Source organism: Lycium barbarum, chromosome 1, assembly GCF_019175385.1.
Source record: "Lycium barbarum isolate Lr01 chromosome 1, ASM1917538v2, whole genome shotgun sequence".
In the NCBI taxonomy this organism is placed as follows: Eukaryota; Viridiplantae; Streptophyta; class Magnoliopsida; order Solanales; family Solanaceae; genus Lycium; species Lycium barbarum.
In genome coordinates, this window is record NC_083337.1 from 144,392,527 (window position 1) to 144,411,762 (window position 19,236).

The 19,236-nt window shown below is 34.7% G+C and overlaps 2 long non-coding RNA genes across 2 annotated transcripts; both read right to left on the reverse strand.

The window, feature by feature from the left end:
• Positions 1-2,622: 2,622 nt before the first annotated feature.
• On the reverse strand, positions 2,623-6,023 carry LOC132641602 (uncharacterized). The gene is made up of 2 exons (XR_009582910.1): positions 3,252-6,023; positions 2,623-3,097 (listed from the first exon to the last, which is right to left on the reverse strand). It is a non-coding gene; the product is annotated as an uncharacterized LOC132641602 (long non-coding RNA).
• An 8,696-nt stretch (positions 6,024-14,719) lies between these two features.
• Positions 14,720-18,083, reverse strand: LOC132641608 (uncharacterized). Its single transcript, XR_009582911.1, has 2 exons — positions 15,349-18,083; positions 14,720-15,194 (listed from the first exon to the last, which is right to left on the reverse strand). It is a non-coding gene; the product is annotated as an uncharacterized LOC132641608 (long non-coding RNA).
• Between the last annotated feature and the right edge of the window lie 1,153 nt (positions 18,084-19,236).

Here is a 19,236-nt window from a genome sequence, read left to right on the forward strand (position 1 = left end):
TTCCTTTAATTCTAACTTAATTATGATTTTTTAATTATTTTTTGACATACATTATTTGATTTATCCAAACCAAATTTGAAATAATTGCTATATCAATTTGTAGGAAATATTCGGTTAAAGCAACCAAATATTATTTGCTTATGGTTAGGAGAGAAGTAAAATAATTTTTCCTTTGGGTTGTGTGAATGATCCGAATTTTCCCTAGATACCATCTTCGTGGCGCAATGCTCTACGTGAATCCACAATCGAAGGACATCATACAAAAGTCATACAATTAGGACCTCGATATTGTCTTATTTTATTTATTGTATCCAAGGTTATCTTCTTTTTGGGCTCTTCTCATTCTTCTTTGACACCTACGGTAGAGATCGGAGTTATTTGACCCCTTGAACTTACAAACGGCCTAAGTTTACCCTTTATGATATTGTCGTAAGCCCAAAAGGACAAGATTGAGACATTTTGGTTTGGTCAAGGATAAAAAGAAGACAATTTTTTAACAAAGAGTAAAACTTCTCTAAATCGTATAGTCCAGGGATATATTTGAGCCTTTTCCCTTCTTATTTAACTCTAAGAAAAATTATTGGATACATAAATATTAATAGTAATTATATAATTTATAACAAGTAAGTTTGGAATTAAAAATGTGGTTAAAACTATTTTCTTAAGTTAGTTAAAATAAATTATATAATCATAACAATAGAACTACTGAGAATTTCAAACAATAAGAAAAAGTATTATTGAATATTTGGGTTTTTTAAAAGTAACCAGTATAATTGCAAATAATATTTAAAGAACGTTAATCATTTTAAAATTATCATTTAACTTCAATTAAATAAGATTTTTTTTTATTAATGTTATGATCTATTACAATTTTAATAACTTAATAATTATTATAAATCTAATTAACATTAACAACTAAGAATTTAGTATAAATTAAAATAGGAGCACAAAGACTAGCAATATCATAATTAAATATAACAAAAAGGCATTACATGTGAGTTTTAGTTATAGTTTAAATAGCTATGTAATTATAGTCATCGATAAATTAGTAGACTTAATATTTGTTGCTAAATACTTTAATTACTTTTTGACAAACATATTTCAGAATCATTTATTTTCATGAAAATAGTTAATTGTTCTATTCTATTTCATGTAACGTTTAAATTCATATTATTATTATTTTTTTGTCTATTTTATAGGTAATTATACTTAGCCATAATTTTACTACATTTATTTACAGTTAATAGTACTTGTGTATAAAAGGTAAAAAGACAAATAGAGATATAAATCAAGAAAAGGGTGCCTATTGGCGAAGCACAAAAATTCCCAAAACCTGGCCGTCACTTCCTTTGCTTCTCCCACCGCCACACCTATCCATCCCCTTCTTCCCGCTTTAAAATCCCTCTATTTTCAGTTTCTACTACTACAATTATCCCTCTGTTAGAACCTGAAAAAATCTTAATATTTTGATCGCCGACTATACTAGTGAATTCCATTATGTGTCCTATATATGTGAATTCTATATTGTCTAGATCTTTCTTATTGCAAATTTAATTTCTTATCAGGTTAACATAATCAAGAAGACTGGAGACGACACAAACAAAAAGAAGTGGGTAAGTTTATGAAAATAACAAGATACATTTTTCTTTATTATATTATGTTAGTTATAACTTTTTATATGTGAACTTCTTGTGCAGCATTTTCGAAGGGAGAGAGATCAATTATTGACAACGAATTGCTTGCGGAGCTTAGGAGTGATCTTGATGTAGTCAGATGTGAAACTATTATTGTTGATGATTCAATTAGGTTTAAATTTTACTTGAGAAAGAACAAATAATTTGATTTGACATTATTTAATTTGTTCATACTTATATATTGTTAATTTGTTCTTTGGTTACGCTATTAAAAGGTATTTACTTTACATATATTTCATGTTTCTAAAGATTGACAATTATGAAGGTACAAATTGAATATAAATATGCCATGATAAAATAAATATAAATTTGGAGCTAATATTAATTGAAATGTTGAAAATTGTACTGTGAAATTCGCGCTTTTTTTTATTGATAAAATAAGTATAAATGTCATAAATTTATTTTATTGATATTGACCAAAACATCAAATTTAAATATGACATTTTATAAATGTCACAGGTAAATGTTGTAAGTTTTTTACCAACATTAATAAATGTCAAGAATTTTAAGTCACATTTTATATATGTCATAAATAAATGTCATTTATTTCTTACCAACATTTATCTAAATGTTGGAAAATTTAAGTGACATTTTATATACGTTGTAAATAAGTGTCGTTTATTTCTTCCCAACATTTATCTAAATGTCGAAAAATTTAAGTGACAATTTATATATGTCGTAAATAAATGTCGTTTATTTCTTACCGACACTTACCTAAATGTTGGGAAATTCCCGACACTCAAATTTACGACATTTGACGCAAATGTAAATTAAATGTCGGTAAACGAATTTGTGACATTTAAACAACTTAAGACGACATTTATATTGTCACGACCCAGCCCCGTGGGCCGCGACTGGTGCCCTACTTGGACACCCAAACGGACATACAAACTAAATCATCATTTTTAAACAGAGTTGAGAACGAATATTATCTTGCGCGATTGCGCGTACAAAACATTATATCAGAATCAGAAGAGGCGGCGGAATATACATCGCCGAACATATGCACATATATCAAAAAGCCGGCAAGGCTATCAAATATGTCAAAAGACGACAAGGCTGTCAAATGGCACAACGGCCCAAAACGCATATACAAATGCACGCCGACAAGGCTGCCACAAACATATACAAAATGCACGCCGACGAGGCTGCCATAACGAATAGAGTCATGCAAACACATCCGTACAGAAGTAGGCACACACACCCACAAATACGTCTACAGACCTCTAAACAGACAAACCGAATCATATGGCGGGACAGGGCCCCGCCGTGCCCCTGAACAAATACATATATACATGGCGAACGAATATATACCAAAATGTGTGCTCTGAAATGAGAAGAGCACTCCAAACAGCAGAAGAGGGTGTCCTAAATGGGTAGATCACCAAACTGTGCGTCTGTACCTGCGGGCATGAAACGCAGCCCCCGAAGAAAGGGGGTCAGTACGAAATATGTACTGAGTATGCAAAGCAGAATATACAGAAAGCAAATCTGAGACATAAACGAAATGGAAGTACCAAACATAAGTGCAAATCCAACATATCAAAATTTGCTTACTTTCAAAAATATGTAAGTAATGCATAGGGTACAGAAGAATATGGTCGCCCACCCGTCGATGGCGCCATAACACAGCATAACACCAGAAAGTTTCAAATCTCCGTATCCCCGTCACATATCACATCACAACATAACGCCATACACAGCATAACACCAAATATAGGTGGAACCCGACCCTCTTTTGCGAGTAGCTCGGTGAACCATAAACACAGCATAACTCCGGAGTATATCAAAATGCGCACGACCACCGAACCGGCCCGGGACTCGGCGAAAGGAATAACAGAATGCACGAGTAGATTCGTGAGTAGTCATATGCATAAAATCATTATCATAAATTCAAACATAAGTAAAATGATCATATTTGAAATCGGAATAATAATCATACCAAATTCTTTCAAAGATTCTCTGAATTACATAAAGGAAAGTCGCGGGACCCACGGACGGGTATTTACCCGTCGGGCCCGCCTATGAAAAACATACGTATCATACATAATGCAAACTTTTATAAAAATATTGGAGTAATCCGAGCATTTATGTGAAATGTATGGCATTCAGAAATTTCGAAGTTCTTTAAAGTGAAACCTTTTTGCGCAAAGTTCGGAAAGCGATTATTTCAAATACATAAAGGTTCATATTTCATCAAATCATACATAAGAGTGCCAAGGAACATATATAGATCATATCATGCTCGGATTTCGGATTTGGAATTTCCTTAAGGCTCTAATCTAGCCTATGTAAAACTAAGACATGCCAAAAAGAAGGGAGGTTGCTTTACATACCTCGTACGCACTCCAAGATGGCCAATATAAAGTAAATTCCAATCTACGCCTCGGGCTCCCCAAGGTCTACAAATATGCCAACGAATATTCAATATTAAACATAGGCACTTAAGCCATTTATTCCAACTAACATTAAATTCTACAGAAAATTCGGCAGCATTTCCCCTATAAATAGGCCATCCCGAGAATTTAACTCGCTCAAAATCAACAACAACAACCACAATAACCAACCTAGCAACATCGATAATCAATTCGAAAGGCAAAATAATAATAGTAGCTCTCTTTTACACCATTCGACAACTTTCCAATTATTCAATTCAATGGCTTACTTTCAAGCCACAATATCGTTCGTACATTCGATTATTAACCCAAACCCATACTAACAACATTCAAGAACATTCTAAACAATTCACATAATTTTTCCAACAATCCACAATTTCTCCAAATTTTTGGCCGAAAACAGCCCCTACCCGTGAGCAGCCCACTGGGCACACTTCCGACTTTCAATTCATGTTTTGTATCACAATTCACAATATAACGATACCATTTTCATAAAATATACAAATTACATCAACGCACAATAACCCTCAAATCAGCCCGTACAATCTCAACATCAATCTTAAGTCATTAAATGCTCAATTCCAAACTAAAATTCGTAACGACGACACGAAAGCGCTTAAGCGATAATAATGCGATATTCGGCATAATCTATGACTCACATTCATTCACACTACACATATTCATATGTTAATGGTTCTCATATATAAGGATTGCATTAAATGCACAAAGTTCTCCAAATCAGTCCGCAACGCTTACTATATCAATTCGGGACATTTAACTCTCATTTCCAACATACAAATCATCACAACAACCATTACGACGCTAAGCGATATTAATTCATTCTTTGCTACCATTTGGAGGCTATATACACGGCTACACTACACATATACATGTATCGATGATTTTTATTCTCTTCTCCACTCTACGACAATCAATATGCTACAAGCAATTAATTCATCAACCCAATACCACACCACACACATATACTTCACACGGTCAACACACCCAACACAAGACCCAACTTCAACATTCCATATTTCATGATTTTTATCCATTTTAGCATACTACAATATGCATACAACATTTATAACTCCAAAAACAAGATTAGAACTCACCTTTATTCTTCAATCCACCAATAGGCTAGGGTTTGTAAATGGGCAAAATGAGTGGTTGAATGACCCAAACAATACTTACACGCTACTTAGGGACCTCCAAATAGTGGGTTTATACCAAAGAAATAATTTTAGAGAGGCAAAAATGGGACTTGATTTTTCTTGGTTGTGGCCGAGAACCATGGGGGAGTGGAGGCTCTCCAAGTCTTGTTATTTTTCTCTAAGTGTAGAAGTGGGAAATGAGAAAGATGACTTAGTCTTTTTTTTTTTTTTTTGTATCCACAAATATCTCCCTTTGTTTATGGCCCACACATGTGTTGGACCAATTAAAATTGGCCACACAATGTATGGGACCATTTCAAGTCCACACGGCCACCATGGCTTTTGGTGCAAGACTTTTAAATTCCAATTTTATGAATTGTGGTCCCAATTTTTCCTAAGTGTCCAATGCCATCAATTTCATATTCAACTTATGTCTCAAAATAAAATCAAATGGTCAAAAGTCCCGACGTCAAATCCCGGAATAGTCTTGGCCCTTAATTGTCATAGGTAATCCGAGTTGTCCCAATGTATAAAAATACGGTACGTAACATCCTCCCTCCCTTAGGAACATTCGTCCTCGAATGTTGGATTAATGCTACTAATCTTACTCAAATTCGGGGGAGTTTCTTTTATAGCCATCATATACAAATCGATCACAAATCAACATAATCAAACAAAGAATTTGGATTACCTGAAGGTGCCGAAAATAGGTGAGGATTTTTTTTTTCATCATCTGCTCCTCAGCCTTCCAGGTTAATTCCTCGCGGTTATTATTATTCCGCCACAGTACTTTAACAGAAGCCACATCTTTATTCCGCAACTTTATTACCTGACGATCCAATATGGCTATAGGTTCCTCTTCATAAAATAGCTCCTCGGTGACCTGTATATCGTTTGTAGGAAAAATTCTGGAAGGGTCACCAATATATTTACGAAGCATAGGAACATGGGATACCGGGTGTACCGCTCCCAAATCAGCTGGCAAATCCAATTCATAGGCCACCTTGCCTATTTTGCGAACAATCTGATAAGGCCCAATATATCTCGGACTGAGCTTTCCTTTCTTGCCAAATCTCATAACGCCTTTCATAGGTGACTCTTTCAGAAATACCCAATCACTAATCTGGAACTCTAACGGTCGACGTCGTTTATCAGCATAAGATTTCTGTCGACTCGGGGCCACTAATAGTCGCTCTCGAATCAGTTTCACTTTATCGACTGCTTGCTGGATCACATCTGGATCAATTAACTGAATCTCACTCACGTCAAACCAACCAATCGGAGATCTGCTTTTCCTGCCATACAAAGCCTCATATGGTGCCATCTGAATACTAGAGTGATAACGATTTTTATTATAAACAAATTCACTTAGCGACAATGATCACCCCAACAACCTCTAAAATCAATAACACAGGCCCATAGCATATCTTCCGGTATCTGAATAGCACACTCGGCCTGTCCGTCGGACTGAGGATGAAATATTGTGCTATGACCCATCTGAGTCTCCAGTCCTTCCTGGGACGATCTTCAGAAGTTAGCCGTAAACTGAGCACCTCAGTCGGTTATAATAGATATAGGAATCCCGTGAAGTCTTATTATCTCATTAATATACACTCTGTCATAACCTTCAGCCGAACAAGTAGTCCTGCCTGGAAGAAAATGGGCTAATTTCATTAATCTATCAACAATACTCCGAATAGAATCGTATCCGCGTTGAGTGCGCGGTAAGCCTATAATGAAGTTCATGCGAATCGTTCCTCGTTCCCAAACTGAAGTTTCTAATTCCTGAAGCAACCTGTCCGGCCCTTGATACTCGATCTTGACTTACTGACAATTTGGGCATTGGCCAGCGAACTCTGCAGTGTCCCTTTTTCATACCATCCCATCAGCATAAATATTTTAGATCATGATACATTTTTGTGGATTTAGAATGAACAGAATGTCGAACATTAAGTGCTTCGCCCATAATTGATCATCACAGCCCTGCAACGTCAGGCACACATAATCTGCCTCCGTATAATAATACCCTTTTCAGACGAAATTTCAAACTAAGTCTTTTCTTTATCAAAGGTCGTATCTTTGTACTGTACAAGTATAGGATCCTCAAACTGATGTTGTTTTACCTCTTCTATAATCGACGATTCAGCAACTTCTCGAACAAAATCCCAATATCTCCAGAATCGACCAAACGGACTCTAAGGCTAGCTAACTGATAAATTTCCACGAACCAATTCTTTCTTATCAAACTGTACATCAGTCAAACTACCCATGGACTTACGGCTAAGTGCATTAGCTACCACATTGGCTTTTACGGGATGATATAGAATATCGACATCATAATCTTTCAATAATTCAAGCCATTTATGCCGCAGATTTAGCTCCCTTTTGCTTAAAAATGTACTGGGGCTCTTATGGTCCGTATAAATACCAGCGTAGACCCCATGTAAGTAATGCCGCCACATTCTCAAAACATGAATCGCCGCGGATAATTCCAAATTATGTATGGGATAATTTCCTTCGTGCGATTTGAACTGCCGGGGAGCTTAGGCCATAACTTGACTGTGCTGCACTAATTCATAATCTATCCCAATACCAAAAGCACCATAATAAGTAACATACCCGGCTGGCCCTTCGGGAAGAGCTAGACTGGAGTTGAAATTAATTTTTCCTCCGGTACTGGAAACTGCATTCACACGTACCGGTTCACTGAAATTTCACGGCCTTCTGAGTTAACTTCGTTAATAGTGCCGTAATAGAAGCAAAGTCCTTCACCACTTTTCTGTAATACCTGGCTAATCCCCAAAAACCGCGTATTTCGGTCTATGTCGAAGACCTAGGCCAACTTTTGATCGCTTCAATCTTCTGTGTGTCAATTGTTTCTATTTCTACTTATTTTACTTCACTTTCCTCCGCTCCCCCTCTTTTGGGGTTGTGCTTATACCGTATCCATGTTTTTCCTTTATAATCTATAACTTGATTACCTTCGTACGAGATATTAACAAAATTACGAAGTGATGAAATTCTCATTCATAAAGTACAAATCTTATCTAATAGCTGGCACTCGAATAATTTAATTAATATAGCAATTTATCCTTTAATAATCATATCCTTCCTTCATACCCGTTCCTTATCCGTCGTTCTATTTTCTCGATAGTCAAATTACTTAATATTCGCATGATTCATCATTTCATGCCATAGGTTTTTTTTTTCTTTTGCCCTGCATTATTACATTCCAGTTCGTTTTTCGCAAGTAATTTCGTGCTTTGCCCGTCGACTCTTTTAGAAGCTCTGCTTAATTACGTTTCTTACGGTTCACTTTTGCTAACACTTTGATCTCTTTACCTTCCACTCAATTATTCTCTTTTCCTTCCAAAATATCGTCGTATTAGCATCTTCCAATCTCAACCCATAGCAAAACCAATATCTGTTTATCTCGTAACATCTGTATCATACCTTTCACTTTGTCTCATAAATTCTATTCTGTTAATGTCTCCCATATATATATATATATATATATATATATATATATATATATATATATATATATATATATATATATATATCACTAGCATTTCTTTTACAAAGCGTCTTCAATCATCTGTTCAAACTCATTCTAATTCTGGAGCTGCGTTGCTCTTTCTCCCTTTTTCACTAATCTAATCCGTCTCAGCCCACGCGACCTTTATAAAGTTTCTAATCACTCCACATACTCTAATTTCCTTTTTGGTTACTCCAAATTTCCTATTTGTCTCTTATGTCCATATTTGCAAAATGTTTTGTACATTTCCCAGGGGGTCACCCATCCCAGAATTGCTCTGGCCCTGGCACGCTTAACCTTACAACTTTAATGCATTTAGATACGTTAAGGCTGGTATAATTGCATCAATTTCCCTGCACGACTTTTATCACGTAATTTAAGGCAAATTGGTATCATAGTTTGTTCGACTTCGACTTACATATACTCATATCGTAGAGAATTATGACTTCGGCTACTCAAGACGAAACGTCTCAATTATATTATACCAACACAGTACACATGTAAAAATATTTTATTGCATCTATGCACTAATCCAAATTCTCTCTCTCTCTCTCCTCTCTCTCTCCTCACCAACGACTTTTAACGGCTCTATTAACGGCTACTTTGGAGAGTGAGGGTTACACTCCACCTTCATGGAGCCGCTCGGAGGTACTCCTCCAGCGCGTCTGATGAAGGAACAGCTTCCTCCGGTGGGGACCCACATACCCATCAGTGGAATTTCAGAAAAAGCCTCTTACGCGAACACTATCTCTGCTCCGACAACTATCAATCAACAACCAATTCGACAAACTAGGGAACAAATCATGGGTAAACAAACAATGCACAACGGTGTTCCTGCCGTTATCTTCAAGGCGTTGGATTACTATGGGAAAATGGCGGAGGAATGCCGGTACACTTTGGTGGGTCGGTTTCTGAAAGCAAGGCCTCAATTGACAAAATTAGGTCTCAATTCAAAGAAATGGTTACTGTGAAAGGAAATGCCACAATTGGAGTCTTTGACAACTTTAATGTGTTCATAAAATTTACAAATGAGGAGGATTCCAAAATTGTTTGGTACAAAAGAGTTATTGAGATCGATGGATTGCAAATGTGGCTCCAAAAGTGGTCACTGAATTTCAAGCCAGAGGAGGATATTCCTTTTGCACTAGTTTGGGTTCTTCTTCCAGGTCTTCCATCCCATCTCCACACTTGGCATTATCTTAAACAGTTGACAGAAAATGTTGGAACTCCCCTAATTCTTGATGCTGCTACTATCAGTAGAACTAGGCCAAGTATGGCTAAAATCAGAGTAGAAATTGATATTTTGAAAACTAGACCTGAACAAATCTGGATTGGTTTGGAGTATGAGGATTCACCATTGAAAGGTTTTTACCAAAAACTTGAATATGTGGGTATTCCTAAATACTGTAAGCACTGCACAAAATTGGGTCATAATGTTGATGAATGTAAGGTCTTGGAAAGGATTAATAACAGATTAGCTAATGCTATGACTGTTAACAATAAGATTGCTACTGCTGGGATGATTAGTGAAGAGAAAGATAGGGGAGATGCTTCAGGGGTCCCTATTGATGAGAAACAAAATGATACTATTACTTGCAGGGAAGGAAAGAAAATTCAAAAAAAGGTGTTAGTAGACAAAGATACTACCGAAGGGGAAAACAAACGAATGAAGAATAAAAACAACAATGAGAGTCATAAGGATGTGGATCATGAAAAAATCGGGAGTCAAATGTGAAGACAAAGGGAAAGAAGAATAGGAAAGGAAAGGAAAATCCAAAAAGATACCAAGAAAGATAAACAAGGTCATTTTCAAAACTATATCCTTGTTGGAGGCTGAAAAAAGAAATAAGAAAACCAGGAAACATGGTTTCTTCATTGATTTGCCTAAGCAGGATAAAGACAACATTGATATTAGTAAGAATAGTGCTCAAATCCAGATTTCTAGAAGCAAAGATAAAGACAAGAGGGAGATTGTTAATAAAGAAGAAGCTGCTGAGATATCCACAGATCAAACTCATATAAGTGATACTGTGGAGATTCAGAATATCAATGAAACTCATGTTGATGGAGAAGTTCAAATGGATAAGATGGATACCAGGAAGGAGAAGAATGATGAAGTGGAAGAAGGAGAAATCATTTCCCCGGCTACTGCTAGTTCTTCTAGTCTACCTTCTCATATAAAAAATAATGAAGGCATTCAACTTTTTGTGGATCTCAACTGTGAACTTGATCTAAGAGTACAGAATGATACAGAGAATATCAGTCAAACCAAGGTGGATATGAATGATAAGAGAAGAACCAAGAACTCTGAATGTGAACAATAAGAATCAGCATCACAGAAGAAGAAAGTTACAAAAACATACTGCTAGTTTGAGAACTGTCTCTGAGGAAGCCAGAATACAAGAAAGTAGGGATACAGTGACATTTATTTGGTGGCATTTGAAATAAATGTCGGAAAATAAAGAATTTCTTGACATTTATGAATAAATGTCGTAAAAAAATTGACATTTGATGTCAAATGTCATAAAAACAACGACAATTAGTGCAAAATGTCGCAAAAACAATGACATTTGGTGCAAAATGTCACTCAAATAACGACACTTGTTGTAAAATGTCATTGTTTCTAACGACATTTAGTGAAAATGTCGCTAACATAATGACATTTGATACAAATGTCAAATATATGATGACGTTTGTTGCAAAATGTTGTTATTTTTAACGACATTATTTAGCGAAAATGTCGTTAAAACAATGATCCAAAATGTCGAATCTATTATGACATTTGTTGCAAAATGTCGTCGTTTGGGAAAATGACGTTAAAACATTTACATATGATACAAATGTCGAATATATTATGACAATTGTTTCAAATGTCATATTATTAGTCGCTAATTACCGATATTTACATCCAATATTGGAAATTTAAACCTTTTTAAATTATTCATCACTCTTTAGAAGGCAAAGGTCCAAATTTACCCTTGGAGTATACGATTTAGAGCAAATTTACCTTCTGTTAAAAATATGTCTCGTTTTTACCCTCGTTGTTATCAAAATAACTCCATTTTGCCCTTACAGGCTAACGACAACAACATATATAAAGGGAAAATTTGATCATTCATAACATTGAAGGACCAATTCGAATTATTCAAAAAGTTCAAAGACAAATTAATTTAAAATTTAAACCTACACTCTGAATAATTTATTTAAATCCAACTGTAGGTAATTAAGAAGTAACTAACTATGAACAACATTTCAAAGAGGATAAATACATGTCTGAGTACACCAATTTACTTAATTTAACGTATGAACCCTTTTTTCCTTTAATTCTAACTTAATTATGATTTTTTAATTATTTTTTGACATACATTATTTGATTTATCCAAACCAAATTTGAAATAATTGCTATATCAATTTGTAGGAAATATTCGGTTAAAGCAACCAAATATTATTTGCTTATGGTTAGGAGAGAAGTAAAATAATTTTTCCTTTGGGTTGTGTGAATGATCCGAATTTTCCCTAGATACCATCTTCGTGGCGCAATGCTCTACGTGAATCCACAATCGAAGGACATCATACAAAAGTCATACAATTAGGACCTCGATATTGTCTTATTTTATTTATTGTATCCAAGGTTATCTTCTTTTTGGGCTCTTCTCATTCTTCTTTGACACCTACGGTAGAGATCGGAGTTATTTGACCCCTTGAACTTACAAACGGCCTAAGTTTACCCTTTATGATATTGTCGTAAGCCCAAAAGGACAAGATTGAGACATTTTGGTTTGGTCAAGGATAAAAAGAAGACAATTTTTTAACAAAGAGTAAAACTTCTCTAAATCGTATAGTCCAGGGATATATTTGAGCCTTTTCCCTTCTTATTTAACTCTAAGAAAAATTATTGGATACATAAATATTAATAGTAATTATATAATTTATAACAAGTAAGTTTGGAATTAAAAATGTGGTTAAAACTATTTTCTTAAGTTAGTTAAAATAAATTATATAATCATAACAATAGAACTACTGAGAATTTCAAACAATAAGAAAAAGTATTATTGAATATTTGGGTTTTTTAAAAGTAACCAGTATAATTGCAAATAATATTTAAAGAACGTTAATCATTTTAAAATTATCATTTAACTTCAATTAAATAAGATTTTTTTTTATTAATGTTATGATCTATTACAATTTTAATAACTTAATAATTATTATAAATCTAATTAACATTAACAACTAAGAATTTAGTATAAATTAAAATAGGAGCACAAAGACTAGCAATATCATAATTAAATATAACAAAAAGGCATTACATGTGAGTTTTAGTTATAGTTTAAATAGCTATGTAATTATAGTCATCGATAAATTAGTAGACTTAATATTTGTTGCTAAATACTTTAATTACTTTTTGACAAACATATTTCAGAATCATTTATTTTCATGAAAATAGTTAATTGTTCTATTCTATTTCATGTAACGTTTAAATTCATATTATTATTATTTTTTTGTCTATTTTATAGGTAATTATACTTAGCCATAATTTTACTACATTTATTTACAGTTAATAGTACTTGTGTATAAAAGGTAAAAAGACAAATAGAGATATAAATCAAGAAAAGGGTGCCTATTGGCGAAGCACAAAAATTCCCAAAACCTGGCCGTCACTTCCTTTGCTTCTCCCACCGCCACACCTATCCATCCCCTTCTTCCCGCTTTAAAATCCCTCTATTTTCAGTTTCTACTACTACAATTATCCCTCTGTTAGAACCTGAAAAAATCTTAATATTTTGATCGCCGACTATACTAGTGAATTCCATTATGTGTCCTATATATGTGAATTCTATATTGTCTAGATCTTTCTTATTGCAAATTTAATTTCTTATCAGGTTAACATAATCAAGAAGACTGGAGACGACACAAACAAAAAGAAGTGGGTAAGTTTATGAAAATAACAAGATACATTTTTCTTTATTATATTATGTTAGTTATAACTTTTTATATGTGAACTTCTTGTGCAGCATTTTCGAAGGGAGAGAGATCAATTATTGACAACGAATTGCTTGCGGAGCTTAGGAGTGATCTTGATGTAGTCAGATGTGAAACTATTATTGTTGATGATTCAATTAGGTTTAAATTTTACTTGAGAAAGAACAAATAATTTGATTTGACATTATTTAATTTGTTCATACTTATATATTGTTAATTTGTTCTTTGGTTACGCTATTAAAAGGTATTTACTTTACATATATTTCATGTTTCTAAAGATTGACAATTATGAAGGTACAAATTGAATATAAATATGCCATGATAAAATAAATATAAATTTGGAGCTAATATTAATTGAAATGTTGAAAATTGTACTGTGAAATTCGCGCTTTTTTTTATTGATAAAATAAGTATAAATGTCATAAATTTATTTTATTGATATTGACCAAAACATCAAATTTAAATATGACATTTTATAAATGTCACAGGTAAATGTTGTAAGTTTTTTACCAACATTAATAAATGTCAAGAATTTTAAGTCACATTTTATATATGTCATAAATAAATGTCATTTATTTCTTACCAACATTTATCTAAATGTTGGAAAATTTAAGTGACATTTTATATACGTTGTAAATAAGTGTCGTTTATTTCTTCCCAACATTTATCTAAATGTCGAAAAATTTAAGTGACAATTTATATATGTCGTAAATAAATGTCGTTTATTTCTTACCGACACTTACCTAAATGTTGGGAAATTCCCGACACTCAAATTTACGACATTTGACGCAAATGTAAATTAAATGTCGGTAAACGAATTTGTGACATTTAAACAACTTAAGACGACATTTATATTGTCACGACCCAGCCCCGTGGGCCGCGACTGGTGCCCTACTTGGACACCCAAACGGACATACAAACTAAATCATCATTTTTAAACAGAGTTGAGAACGAATATTATCTTGCGCGATTGCGCGTACAAAACATTATATCAGAATCAGAAGAGGCGGCGGAATATACATCGCCGAACATATGCACATATATCAAAAAGCCGGCAAGGCTATCAAATATGTCAAAAGACGACAAGGCTGTCAAATGGCACAACGGCCCAAAACGCATATACAAATGCACGCCGACAAGGCTGCCACAAACATATACAAAATGCATGCCGACGAGGCTGCCATAACGAATAGAGTCATGCAAACACATCCGTACAGAAGTAGGCACACACACCCACAAATACGTCTACAGACCTCTAAACAGACAAACCGAATCATATGGCGGGACAGGGCCCCGCCGTGCCCCTGAACAAATACATATATACATGGCGAACGAATATATACCAAAATGTGTGCTCTGAAATGAGAAGAGCACTCCAAACAGCAGAAGAGGGTGTCCTAAATGGGTAGATCACCAAACTGTGCGTCTGTACCTGCGGGCATGAAACGCAGCCCCCGAAGAAAGGGGGTCAGTACGAAATATGTACTGAGTATGCAAAGCAGAATATACAGAAAGCAAATCTGAGACATAAACGAAATGGAAGTACCAAACATAAGTGCAAATCCAACATATCAAAATTTGCTTACTTTCAAAAATATGTAAGTAATGCATAGGGTACAGAAGAATATGGTCGCCCACCCGTCGATGGCGCCATAACACAGCATAACACCAGAAAGTTTCAAATCTCCGTATCCCCGTCACATATCACATCACAACATAACGCCATACACAGCATAACACCAAATATAGGTGGAACCCGACCCTCTTTTGCGAGTAGCTCGGTGAACCATAAACACAGCATAACTCCGGAGTATATCAAAATGCGCACGACCACCGAACCGGCCCGGGACTCGGCGAAAGGAATAACAGAATGCACGAGTAGATTCGTGAGTAGTCATATGCATAAAATCATTATCATAAATTCAAACATAAGTAAAATGATCATATTTGAAATCGGAATAATAATCATACCAAATTCTTTCAAAGATTCTCTGAATTACATAAAGGAAAGTCGCGGGACCCACGGACGGGTATTTACCCGTCGGGCCCGCCTATGAAAAACATACGTATCATACATAATGCAAACTTTTATAAAAATATTGGAGTAATCCGAGCATTTATGTGAAATGTATGGCATTCAGAAATTTCGAAGTTCTTTAAAGTGAAACCTTTTTGCGCAAAGTTCGGAAAGCGATTATTTCAAATACATAAAGGTTCATATTTCATCAAATCATACATAAGAGTGCCAAGGAACATATATAGATCATATCATGCTCGGATTTCGGATTTGGAATTTCCTTAAGGCTCTAATCTAGCCTATGTAAAACTAAGACATGCCAAAAAGAAGGGAGGTTGCTTTACATACCTCGTACGCACTCCAAGATGGCCAATATAAAGTAAATTCCAATCTACGCCTCGGGCTCCCCAAGGTCTACAAATATGCCAACGAATATTCAATATTAAACATAGGCACTTAAGCCATTTATTCCAACTAACATTAAATTCTACAGAAAATTCGGCAGCATTTCCCCTATAAATAGGCCATCCCGAGAATTTAACTCGCTCAAAATCAACAACAACAACCACAATAACCAACCTAGCAACATCGATAATCAATTCGAAAGGCAAAATAATAATAGTAGCTCTCTTTTACACCATTCGACAACTTTCCAATTATTCAATTCAATGGCTTACTTTCAAGCCACAATATCGTTCGTACATTCGATTATTAACCCAAACCCATACTAACAACATTCAAGAACATTCTAAACAATTCACATAATTTTTCCAACAATCCACAATTTCTCCAAATTTTTGGCCGAAAACAGCCCCTACCCGTGAGCAGCCCACTGGGCACACTTCCGACTTTCAATTCATGTTTTGTATCACAATTCACAATATAACGATACCATTTTCATAAAATATACAAATTACATCAACGCACAATAACCCTCAAATCAGCCCGTACAATCTCAACATCAATCTTAAGTCATTAAATGCTCAATTCCAAACTAAAATTCGTAACGACGACACGAAAGCGCTTAAGCGATAATAATGCGATATTCGGCATAATCTATGACTCACATTCATTCACACTACACATATTCATATGTTAATGGTTCTCATATATAAGGATTGCATTAAATGCACAAAGTTCTCCAAATCAGTCCGCAACGCTTACTATATCAATTCGGGACATTTAACTCTCATTTCCAACATACAAATCATCACAACAACCATTACGACGCTAAGCGATATTAATTCATTCTTTGCTACCATTTGGAGGCTATATACACGGCTACACTACACATATACATGTATCGATGATTTTTATTCTCTTCTCCACTCTACGACAATCAATATGCTACAAGCAATTAATTCATCAACCCAATACCACACCACACACATATACTTCACACGGTCAACACACCCAACACAAGACCCAACTTCAACATTCCATATTTCATGATTTTTATCCATTTTAGCATACTACAATATGCATACAACATTTATAACTCCAAAAACAAGATTAGAACTCACCTTTATTCTTCAATCCACCAATAGGCTAGGGTTTGTAAATGGGCAAAATGAGTGGTTGAATGACCCAAACAATACTTCCACGCTACTTAGGGACCTCCAAATAGTGGGTTTATACCAAAGAAATAATTTTAGAGAGGCAAAAATGGGACTTGATTTTTCTTGGTTGTGGCCGAGAACCATGGGGGAGTGGAGGCTCTCCAAGTCTTGTTATTTTTCTCTAAGTGTAGAAGTGGGAAATGAGAAAGATGACTTAGTCTTTTTTTTTTTTTTTTGTATCTACAAATATCTCCCTTTGTTTATGGCCCACACATGTGTTGGACCAATTAAAATTGGCCACACAATGTGTGGGACCATTTCAAGTCCACACGGCCACCATGGCTTTTGGTGCAAGACTTTTAAATTCCAATTTTATGAATTGTGGTCCCAATTTTTCCTAAGTGTCCAATGCCATCAATTTCATATTCAACTTATGTCTCAAAATAAAATCAAATGGTCAAAAGTCCCGACGTCAAATCCCGGAATAGTCTTGGCCCTTAATTGTCATAGGTAATCCGAGTTGTCCCAATGTATAAAAATACGGTACGTAACATATATAGTGTCGTCATATCTCTACTTTCTTGTAGTAACTAGCAGGAAAGATGATCCAGACTTCAAACTAAGTCAAGGAAGCTTAGTTTCTACTGATTCTAGAGGAAGGAGTAGGAACAAGAAGAAAAGAAAATCCACAAGACAAAAGTCTAATCCCAAATCTAAAGGAAATGAAACAGGACAAAGACAAAGTGCCCCACCCCTATCTATTCCATGATCAGTGCCATTTTTTGGAATATTACTATTATATATAAGAGCAAATGTGAGGACTTTTGTAGTCCTCACAATAATTTCTCAATTTTTTAAAAACTTTTTAATTAATTACTTTTAGGTCCTAATCTTATTTATTTAAGTCAATTTTTTTGTTTTTTGTTTTTAAGGTTTACTTTTCAAAAGCTATCGAACCTGGGGACTTTTGTAGTCCTCACAATAATTTCCATTTTTTTTTAAAACTTTTTAATTAATTACTTTTAGATTCTAATCTTATTTATTTAAGTCAATTTTTTTGTTTTTTGTTTTTAAGGTCTACTTTTGAAAAGCTACCGAACCTCCTACCTCATTTTTCATGTTCTTTGGTTTTCTGGTTGGTGCTCGATATCCGCATTTGAGCCCAATTAATCCAGATAATTCGCACTGTATCGCGCCTATTCAGGGGGAGCGCTTCCTCCAAAGATTTTTTCCATATCCATGTTTGAACCCCTAATCCCTAATTAAGAGAGGAGCAGCTTCATCCGCTGCACAAGTTAAATTATGTATTTGTCTTAAAAGTTCATTAACTATGTATATATTATTATATTTCTTTAGTTAAAATATCTACTTATATATCTTGAGTTTGGGCCCGAGCTTAGCACGGGCCTCACATAACTAGTTAGGGGAATAAGGACAAAAAAATCATTTCTCAAACTCAAAATTCTTGTCAACATCAATAAAGTGATTTTTGTAGCTCTATATGAACCCTTTATGGATATGAACAAGATAGATGGTTATGAACGATATTTTGGTTTTCACCATTTTTTAGCCAATACCAATGGTCAAATATGGTGCTTCTGGAAAGGTCTTGACAACAACACTATTGTTGCTAATACTGATCAGTAACTTACTCTTAAGATGAAAGATAGTCCCAATGATAATGGAACCTTTGTGACTGCAGTGTATGCCAAATGTACACAAGAAGAAAGGGAAGATCTATGGGATAGCATCACTAATATGTATTTTCTCATTAATTGACCATGGTGCATGGGAGGTGACTTTAATGTCATCATGGATCCTAATGAAAAACTTGGTGGTTTACCTCATATAATGAGTAAGAGTATGGCCTTTATCAATTGTATGGAGTCTTGTGGTTT